This window comes from Onychomys torridus, unplaced genomic scaffold, assembly GCF_903995425.1.
Source record: "Onychomys torridus unplaced genomic scaffold, mOncTor1.1, whole genome shotgun sequence".
Taxonomy (NCBI): Eukaryota; Metazoa; Chordata; class Mammalia; order Rodentia; family Cricetidae; genus Onychomys; species Onychomys torridus.
Genome location: NW_023413218.1, coordinates 1 through 8,713, shown reverse-complemented (window position 1 = coordinate 8,713; position 8,713 = coordinate 1). Strand labels below are relative to the sequence as shown.

The window sequence follows — 8,713 nt, the reverse complement described above, 5'->3', positions numbered from 1 at the left end:
TTGACACTGAGAGGTAATTAAGGATTCTCAGGTTCATACTGTCCTGAGTCTCTGTCTTCTTGACCTAGGAAAATTCTCCACAGCCTCGGGGAATTGAAACTTAACTAAGAGCCTCTATCTGTCCCACTGCAGAGCCTGTACACAGTTAGGGAAGGGAGACACCCAGCCTGGGCTTCCAGCTGGCCATCAGCAGGGAAGTGAGACTTGCTGACAGCCTCTACTTTGCCCCCATTGGAGAGCTTGTTCACAGGAAGGGAAGGGAGACGCCCAGCCTGGGCTTCCAGCTGGCCATCAGCAGAGAAGGGCTGGGGCCTCCTACACTTCCTCATGGCTCAAATCCACAGGATGCCAATACTAAGAGGCTTTGTGTGTGGCAGATAAGCAGGAGGGCTTAATGGAAGCATGAAGGAGACCTTCCCTTTCTTCCCTCTTTCCCTAATTTCTTTTTTGGTATTAGGTGTCAGCCCCAGGACCTTTGCACTGGATAAGGGCTTTACCACTGGGCTCTGCAGCCAGCTCAGAGCCACACAGAAACAGGAAACTAGGACTGTAGAGATCTCACACAAGCATAAGATCACTCCAAATGCAAGTCTTTCTCTCTAGCAGCCTCTGGGGTCCTGCCGCTCCTAGAACAGGACACATGAGGTAGGGACACCAGCTCCCTTGCCATCTGGTGCCTAAAGCAAGAACCCTCACCATCAACCTCCTTGTGTCTGGGTGCTCAGAACTGGGTCACTCAGTCACTGTGTTACCCAATCCAAGTCTGGACCTCATGTTTGGAAGAAACAGGGTCCAGAAGGAAGGGTAAACTGGGGGAGCATGGCTTCCACACTGGGTGGCCAGGCACCTGTAGCCCCCACAGTCACTGTCGTACTGGGGTAAATTAGTTCATGCAGCCAAACCTGGACTGGCCTGGGGAAGACCAGGGCAGCTGTGGGTAAGGGAGGAAAAGGAAGCTTTGGGTGTCCTGGCAGGGGTGTCTTGCCACTGCCTGGTTTCACTCCTTACTCCCCACATGACTGAAGCAGCAGGTTCTGAGTAGTTTGTGCTCTCCTGTCCAAAGGCCAAGCGACACTCAAATCATCAGTGAGCCTGTGGTGGTGATTCTAGGCGATGGCAAAGGCTAACCATGGAGATCCAAGGCTGGACCAGGGTGGTAGGAAGAACCCACCATAGGGTCAGGGCTTTACATGGGAAGATTGAAGGAGTGTCTAGGTGTGCTGTGGAAAGTGAGGGCCAGTTGTGTCCATTGCATCTGTGAAAATCCCGTCTGTAGACAAAACGCAGGAGGTAAAGCAGTACTCGGCAAAGAATAGCACTCATCCTTTCTCTCCAAGGCAAGGTGCCTCGGTACATTTGAGACTAGAGAAGCTTACTGTGCAGATAGGACTTACAGAGATAGATGTTTATGTAGTGCACAGTAGGAGGTTGGGGAGGTCAGAGGATGGCCCAGGCACCAGCTTTGGTTTCTGGCCAGACCTTCTTGATGCACCGTAATAAGGTGTCATCACACAGGGTACCAGTGCAAGTGTGCAGATTCAGGGTTCCATCCTCTCTTCAGAGTGTCACGAGCCCTAGCATGACAATCCAGACCCATGCACCATAGTCCTTCAGTTAATCTTGACTATCACCATTGCTACACACAGTTCCCACCCCAGGTGCCAGAACATTTCCCTTCGTCTTTGTGGAACACAGAAGTCCCTTCCCATGGCTGTCTCCAGGTGATCACCTGTTCCATGGACCTGGCAGGACAGGAGTTCTCTGCTCTGGCTAGTGTGAGGGATGACTGAGGGGAGGCCTGGAACTGATCCTTACTCAGGAGAGCCAGGGCCTGTCACTCTTTGTCCTTAGTTGCTCTGCTATCCGGACAGAACCATGAGACACCAGCCTCCACTGAAGCTGTCTCCACTCCATCTCACATTTTACTGTCCTCTTCTTTTTAACCCAGACTCACAGATAGCTGTGAGAAGGACCTGAGAGGGACCCCATGCCTGGCACCAGAGACCCTGCAACCCTCATGGTCTCCAGAGGTATGGACTTCTCTTCTCTGGTTGTTTCCAGAGTGTGGCCTAGAACCTTGGGCTTCCACACTGAGAGCTTGTTGAGTTCAGGATAGAAAAACAGTCCCCAAAATGGAGTAATGGGAGTCCCCTCTACCTGTGTATAAGGAGTCCTCTTTTGGCTCTGTCTTGGGGACATGCTCAGGGATCCCTTCCTCCCTCCAGCCTGAAAAAGTGGAGCACAGCATGTCATGTGGCCTAGTGACAACTCCCAAAGTCTGAGGACACTCCAAACTCCCCAGCACACAAGAAAACACTTGATTCACTCAGAGTGAGGGCTTGAACCAAAGACCGCTGTCTCTCTCAGTTCTGAAGCTGAAGTCCACAGTAAAGGAATGGGAGGGTGGCTGTGGTGAGGACATTCTTCCTGGTCTGTAGCAGCAGCCTGCTAACTGAGAGTCTGCACACAGCCTCTCCTGTGTGCATGGAGACAGAGAGGCAGGAAAGGACCAGGTGGAGGAAGGACACACAGACACAGAGATCAGTGATGATAGGTAAGTAGATAGATTAGCGGTTCTCAATCTGTGGGCTTCAATCACTTTGGAGGTTGAACAACCCTTTCACCAGGGTCAACTAAGACCATCAGGAAACACAGGTATTCGTATTATGATCCATAACAATAGCAAAATTACAGTTACTAATTAGTAACCAAAATAATTTTGTGGTTGGGGTCACCCCAACATGAGGAATAGTATCCAAGGATAACAGTATTAGGAAGATTTAGAACTATTGAGATAGATAGAATGGTAAATGATAGATGACATTATATATATGGTGTCTATTCTTTTTGTTATCAGCACCACGCTTTCATGGATAGGGATGTAGATTTGTGACATCACCTACTCTGTTGTTACCTCACTTTCCTAGAGACTCATGTCTAAAACTGGTTGCTGCCATACCACCTTTTATACATGAAGTGAAGATCACAACTCATTCCCTAGCACTGCTGACTCCATCAGGTACCCAGTGGCAGATTCTAAATACCTTGTCTGCTAAATGCCACACAAGCTTTGCAATTTAAACTCGGCCATGCTGTCCTCTGATCTCATTCTGTTTCTTCCCAAGTATTGAGGAGGAGACACTTCATCCAGGAAGTCACTGAGTATCTGCAGGACTCAGCAAGCAGAAGAGACCTGCAGCTCCTGTTGGCCAAAGATGACGCCTGGAAGGTGTTGGTGGCAGAGGCTGGATTGTCCAGGTCATCTCCCCTAGACCCCCCAGATTGCCCCCAGTTTTGCTCTGATCCCACAAACCTGTGCTCATCTACAGAATTCCCATTGGGCAAATATTTGGAAGTGAGGGCACAGGCCTTGGATGAAGGCTTCTTTTTCATGGACATGCCACTAATGTGTGTCTTCACATGACTTCTTCACACACTGACACCTATGGACTAAGAACCGTGGAGTGTCTGTGATCATCAGTGTTCCTTGTGGAGTGCAGAGTCCTGCATGTAGTAAAATACCTTCCCATTGGATCTATAACACAAGTCTGTGATGTGAAGGGGATAGGTCATCCTACAGTGAAACAAGCCTTCTTTCTGATGCGCTGACCTCTTCTGTTACAGGGATGAGGAAGCTGCACTGTGTAAGCTGCTCCTGGGGCTCCCGGCCCTGGGGGACAAAGAGCGGCTTCAATGAGAGCTGCAGGACAGGAAGAGGTTTCTGGAAGCTTTTCCTGAGTTGAACAGGAAGCTGGAGGGAAACATCAGGAAGCTCCGAGCTCTGGCTGACCACCCTGACCAGGTGCACAGAGCCTGTACCATCTCCAACCTGGTGACCAACTCCACCAGCACTGCCTCTGGAGTCCTGGGCATCCTGGGTGTAGCTCTGGCTCCTGTGACAGCAGGTGGCAGTCTGCTGCTCTCAGCCACTGGGCTGGGGCTGGGGGCAGTGGCTACTGTGACTGGTGCCGCCACTGTAGTTGTGGAGGAATCAAGCAAGTGGGCAGATGAGGCTGAAGCCAGGCGCCTGATGTCAGACACCATGGACGTTATGAAGACGCTTCTTGTCCTGGGAGAGATTGCATTCAAACTTTCTAAAAGCTCCTATGGTCTCTGCAAAAATTTGAAAACCTTGGGACAAGCATTCATGCCATTAGGGCAGCCAGAACCAACCCTCACTTAGTGGCAGATGCCAAGCTCCTCATGATGACTAGAAGAATCCCCGCCCAACAAGCTAACCAGATGCAGAATGTCTTTGAGGGCACTGCTCTGGCAATGACTAAAAAAGGCAGAATCAGAGGTGCCGCTGTTGCGGGTGCCTTCCTTGCACTGGATGTGTATTGCCTTGTAAGGGACTCAATGCATTTATATGATGGAGCAAAATCAGAGTCGGCCGAAGATCTGTGGGCCCTGGCTCAGGAGCTGGAGGAGAAGTTGAGAGAGATTGACCAGATCCACAAGACCCTCTAGGTGCCTGTGACAGCCTCCCCCAGCTACATGGAGGTCAATGGAGATGATCTGGACAGATTAGAGGCACGGAGATGTCTTATTAAAGGAGGATTGAGGTAGTTAGTTTTAACTGTCATCTTGACACCATCTAGAATCATGTCAGAAGAGAGTTTCAGTGAGGGATTGTCTAGCTTGAGCTGTCCTGTGGACATGTCTGGGAAAGATTTTTCTGCATGATTCTAAATGAGGTGGGTAAATTCCTCCACCGTGGGGGGGCACAATTCTCTGGGTATGGGTTCTGAACTAAGTAAGCATGCGTGTATTCATTTCTCATTACTCTGGACCGTGGATGAACTGAGCTATCTGCTTTGAGTTCCTGCCTTGACTTCCTCACAGTGATGGACTACAGACAGCCTGGGACTGTAAGCCGAATGAAAGCTTTCTCTTCCCCTGGCTTCTGTCAGGTATTTATCACAGCACCAGAAGTGAAGGTTGTAAAGCAGAGAGTGTGGGATTGAGTCCACAGAACCGAGCGTTGAGCAGTGTGTAGTTCTATGTCTCACTGTATAGTTAATATGGACAGACTGAGCGTCAAAGGAAGATGTGACAGCAGCCTGAACTGAGGGACCAGAGAGGACTAGATAATGTGGGGATGGGTCTAAAACCACACAGTGGTTTGTGGGTATGAACAGACAGGGCTGTGTTGGTAATGAGAAGCCAGGGAAACAGAAGGGCTGGAGAAGGAGGCTCCACAGCCTACCTCCCCACAGGACAATGTGCTGTGAGCCACAGTCCTTTCTGTCCAATATAAGCTGTACCAGCTCCCCCTTTGTCCTTCAGGCAGCTCCCATATGATGATGGAGATGCTGAGGATGATGCAGAGCATGGTGGTGGTGACCGCACAGTGGATAGAGCTCTTGACAAGCAGCCAGCACGTGAAGGGGACAAGGTGACAGGATGGACCAATGAAATTAAAACTATTCACCATGTGTCAGGCTGGGTCAATAGTTGATTTGAGGAGAGAAGAAAGCCATGTTTGAGTACCTTCAAACAAATTGTGTGGTGGATTAATCAGCTAGTTTGGGATCATGAGACTCAGCCTGTGATCCTTGGCAACTCTCAGCTGAAGAAGAGGAAGTAAGTGAGAGATGTAGGGAGGGCTGTCCACTTGTCAAGAGCACTACCCACTGTGCGGTCACTACCACCATCCTCAGCATCTCCATCATCATATGGGAGTTGTCTGATGGACAAAGGCGGAGTTGGTACAGCTGATTTTGGTATTTATAAATTTGGTTAAATTTATATTGCTGACTTTTGGGGAAAACTGTAATAAGAAACAACCAACAGCACAAGAGATGGTGACATGCGTCCAAATGGACGACAGTGTCAGCATGACCCCACTGTAATCTTTGTTTTTATCTTTAAAGAGTAAATTTATTTGGAGAAAGCCAAAAATCTCTCAACCCCAAGGATGCGATTTTCCAACTCAAGGCATCTCCTAAGTAATGTCTATAGATTGTGAGTCATTTTCACAGAAGACACCTTTGTACAAGTTTTACATATGTTCAGGAGCTTCAGTCAATCCTTGTTTTATTTTAACAGAGGAGCAAAGTGGGAGAGAGGGATAGAACCACTTTCTCTTGGATGCAATTATCTGAAGAAAAATAGACAAAGAGGGCAAACTACCTTTCATTGTCCATAACCGCATTCAACCACGGGTATCTCTCTAAAAGCCCACTCTCTAGCTACTGGCCATCAAGTCCACTGGATAAGTGGCTTGCTATGCCCACTGCAGCAGCACACTAAACCATCGCTCCTGCACAGCAGGCTTAGGGCTCACACGGGAGACCAGGGAATCATTTTCCTGCAGGTACCCTGACTTCCTGCAACAGCAAAGCCTGCCATCTTTGGAGTTGGTGCCTACAGCAGTGCACATCAAAGCACACAGGTCAAGCTACAGTGTTGCCAGGGAAACCAACACCTTCAACCTGCTCTTCCCATTATTCTCTACTTTTGAAGGAAGTCAAGAAACCAAATCTCCTAAGCAGAAAACCACACACCATCTAGGTCTCATGATAGACCAGAGCACTGGTGTGCAATTCCAGTAAAGGAAACTTACAGTGTTGTGGGGTAGCCACCCGAGAGGACTACTCAGCCATGGGTTTATGCCAATAAGAAGTCTTTACGGTCATCCAGTGACTACACTGGGTGTTCAGTATCCCAGTGTAGCCCTGAGACTTTCTCAGGGTGAGCTTTTAAGCACAAAAACCATATCCTGGGTTGACATACTTCAGTTAGAACAGTTAATCAGGAGCAAAACTACACAAGTAAATAGAGAGAACTTAGTGCATTTAGAGACTTTCTGAGAACCAGAGACTTTGTTGGATTAAGTCTTTGTTTCCATTTTGTCAGGGGGTGCTGTCTACATGCTGAGTTTTATGACCTGAATGGTGGGGCTTCCATCATGGTGTCAGCTGTGCTAAGGTCTGGAGTCCTTTTACAATGGACACCTGAAAACACCCAAGCCAAGGCTGAAGGACTGCAGCTCAAATCCCCCTATTTACACACCCCTGTTCACCACCCCAGTCCATCAGCTGAGACACTCTGACCTCCAGAGGGGAGGGCAGTAGGAAAAGGTGGAGCAGGAATCAACGATGTCAGAGATGGCTCCCTTGAGAAAAGCAGTGATTCCTCAGGCCATGGCTTCTGGTGTATGAGATGAAATGCCTTAGAGTTGCCCCACTTACATGCCCGCTCCCCTTTCCTCTTCTCCCCTCCTCCTCTGGACCTGTGGTGCAGTTCTGGCTCACCCACCTGAGGCTGCAGTTTTTCTTGCCCTCTCTGTTGCTGCTCTTCCGTTTCCTTCTCCAGCAGCTGTGTCAACTGTCTTTGCTCCTCCACAGAATCCACTCAGCCGGACCGGGAAGTGCTCAACGAGGAGCCTTCTTCCTCAGGAGTACTCTGAGGCTTTTGACTCGGGTTGGGTCATGTGGGGAGTCCTCTATCATCACATCCATAATCATTCTGAGAGAGAGATCATCTCTGGGTTTCCATACCCTGTCATCCCGTCTCTCTTCCTGGTCTCATGGTGGCCCCTGACTCCTCTGTAGTCATCACCCTACAGATTCCACTACCAAATGTTCTTCTTCTGCCTGTCAAGGAGTCGCAGCCTCAGTCATGGACTCTGCAGCCTCTGGAATCTGTCAATCTCAGCCCCATTGTCATGCATACTCTGGCTAATGCCCATCCTAGTACCCTGATGTCCATGCTAGTACCCAATGCCCATCCTAGTTCCCAATGCCCATCCTAGTACCCAATGCCCATCCTAGTACTCAATGCCCATCCTAGTACCCCAGTGCCAATCCCAGTACCCAATGCCCATCCTAGTACCCAATGCCAATCCTAGTTCCCAATGCCCATCCTAGTACCCAATGCCCGTCCTAGTGCCCTGATGCTGATCCTAGTACTCAGTTCGCATCCCAGTACCCAATGCCCATCCTAGTACCCAGTGCCCATCCCAGTACCCAATGCATATCCTAGTACCCAAAGCCCATCCCAGTACTGGTCTCAATCTTAATCATATCAATACTTGTCGCCAAGAGATCATTGTCTCTCTGAGCTGGATGGTTATTAAAGCTGTCTGTGCTGGTCCAGGCCCTACAGTCTGCATCTGTTTTGTCAAAATCTTGATTTCTACCAGGTATTCAAAGAACAGTCATCCTGTCTTTATCCTCCAGCAAAACACCTCCAGGCCTTCTGTTTCCTAGAGACTACTCACTGAGACTGAGGGCACTGAGCAGGGAACCCAGCTCCTCCAAGTCTGCACATCCAAAGCCTTTCAACCCGTCTGGATTGCTGGGTTCATGAGGTAAGTGTGCTGCACTGATGTTTAGTCCTTTGGAGAATTCCTGAGGAGGTTGTCTGTCCCATCATCGTAGGGCAGATTCCTTGGGAAAACAGTAGAGCATAACAATTTGGAAGACTACTCCAGCTGACATTGGTTCCCAAGCAGTGCATGGAGCAGTGAACAGGGTGGAACGGCCAATCAGAGGGCCCTGATGCACATCCTTGTCATTACTAACTAGTGTATGGGCACATCCTGCCAGAGCATCTGTTTCATTAGTCCAGTTGACTGGTTTGGGGTCAAATGTGCTTCCTTCAGCAGCTCACCTCCCCTCATCCTCAGCCAGAAAGTCTGTTAGGGACATGGTCTTCCTCCTTTTCTCCTCCTCCTCCTCCCACTCCTTCTCCTCCCACTCCTCCT

The 8,713-nt window shown here is 49.3% G+C and overlaps 1 pseudogene; it reads left to right on the top strand.

Moving 5' to 3' along the window:
- Window positions 1–3,112: 3,112 nt before the first annotated feature.
- LOC118576188 lies at window positions 3,113–8,317 on the top strand (annotated as a pseudogene).
- Window positions 8,318–8,713: the final 396 nt, after the last annotated feature.